The following is a 2,171-nucleotide window of genomic DNA, read 5'->3' on the forward strand; positions in this document are numbered from 1 at the left end:
CGAGGGGATGGGGAAAGGTGGGAATTTTAGGGATGGGAAAAGGGGAATGGGGGAGCTGCGTGGGGAACGGTGAAGCTGCGCGGCGCGACGGCGCGGCGTGGTGGAGCTGCAAGGCGTCGCAAAGAAACGGTGGAGCGGCGCGGCGGAACGGCATGGTGGTGCTGCGCAAAGTGGAGTTGCGCTGTGTCGGAGACGATGGACCGCGGGTTTGGTCGGAGAAAGCTGGAGGGTTTTTTCATAAAATGACCACGGTGACAACTTTTTTCGGACGGAGGGAGTATCATATAACCCATGGAGGATGACATCAAGTGGTGATCGTCATCAAGGTTGCGGTGTGCAAGTTCAAGTGGAGCATCATGAAGAGATCATGCTTGAAGCTTGCCATCCATTCTCATGATAATGGACATGTGAAGATGTGCCTAAGAGAGGCTCACCCATAGTGAAGTATGTGGGAGCAATCTACTTGTCTTCATTGAGTGTGCGCAATCAAGAAAGGTGGTCCAATTTGAGAAGGTCAAGATCGTCATCATCTAGCTCAAGTGGATTATGAGCAATGCAAAGGTTTGTCCTTGGTAGGTTTTCAATTTTATCGATCTCATGGTGTTAGTTCGGAGATCGGGTTATAGGATCGATTATCGTACTATCAAGGGGGGCTCCCGAGTGAGTAGCTTGATCATATCGTTCGTAGAGAGCTCAAACCATTGCATTCTTGGAATCATCTTTCTTGGTTCTTGTTTGGCTTTTCTCTGTGTGAGTTTTGGAGCTTGTGGTCATCTTCATGATAAGCTCGAATACATCGAAAACGGATTTCTTATTAATCATCTATTGTGTTTTCTATGTTGGAGTTTTTGACGGTTCTTCACTCCTGAATGTTTCACACCTGTATATCATTGGCATATCTCTTTTGCCTCTTCGTAAGATTTCCAGGCGTGATTTGATAGTTATTATCATTAGCTTTTCTATCAAGGTTGAGTTTATCAAAATCAGAGTTCATTTGCAAAAGTTATAGCAGTTTTGGTCTTCTTGCATCCATCTTTTTTTACTTGGGCAATTTTGCAGCACCCAAGTGGTAGTACCACCCTGGCCCATGGTAGTATTGCTTGGCGGTACTTCCGCAGACCAGTACCGCACCCACTACTGCTTGGGATTGGCCTTGTGTTGGCCTACCCATAATAAATGACTATAGCATGGTAGTAGAACGGTAGTACCACTTGCGCGGTACTTCCGCGTTCTACTGCCGCTGCTACTAGCGCTTATTTTGAGGTTGCTGTTTCCCTTTCAGCATTTAGAGTACTTGGGCGGTAGTTAATCAATAGTACCACTTAAGGCAGTACTTCCGCACTGGCGCCACTCCAGTACCGCGGTTTCACCGGGCTATGTGATCTGAAGCGATAGTACCGCTCGGATGGACAGTAGTACCGCTCCGGCGGCACTACCGCTCTAGTACTACTATACTCACTCACTTCAGGCTGGAACTGTCGCTTGAAACGGTAGTACCGCTCCTTGGAGCGGTAGTACCACTTTACTACGGGCTGGGCATACTAGTTGGTCTGAGCCCCCTCTATAAAAGAGGGTCTTCTTCCGCAATGGTTCTTATCCCTTTGAGCTCATGTTTCCCCTCCATTGTTGACCCTCCTTGAGCTTGCTAACTCTCAATCCCTCCAATGATTCTTTCTCCTTTTCAGGGAAAAGAGGGAGGAGATCTAGATCTACGTTTCCACCAGTCCATCTCTCCTCTAAGTGAGGGGAACCCTTTGGATCTAAATCTTGAAGTTCTTTGTGTTCTCTTCTTTGTTCCTCCTCTCATCTTCCTCCATAGTTTGTGTTGTTGTGGTGGGATTTGGGAGAGAAGCACTTGGGCACTCCGTGTGCCCTTGCCATTGCATTTTGTGCATAGGTTTGAGTTTTCCATGGTTCCTCTTGGCTGCTTGGGCGCCCTAGACGGTTGGTGGTGTCGCGGAGCTCAATCATTGTGGTATAAAGCTTCCGACAAGCATCGAGGTCTCCAATTAGGTTGTGGAGAATGCCCCGAGGAATTTATATGGGTTTGGTGACCGCCCCCAAGGGTTGATACGTCTCCATTGTATCTATAATTTTTGATTGTTCCATGCCAATACTATACAACTTTTACATACTTTTGGCAAAAATATATATGATTCATCGGACTAACC

This window comes from Triticum aestivum, chromosome 1D (assembly GCF_018294505.1).
Source record: "Triticum aestivum cultivar Chinese Spring chromosome 1D, IWGSC CS RefSeq v2.1, whole genome shotgun sequence".
Taxonomy (NCBI): domain Eukaryota; kingdom Viridiplantae; phylum Streptophyta; class Magnoliopsida; order Poales; family Poaceae; genus Triticum; species Triticum aestivum.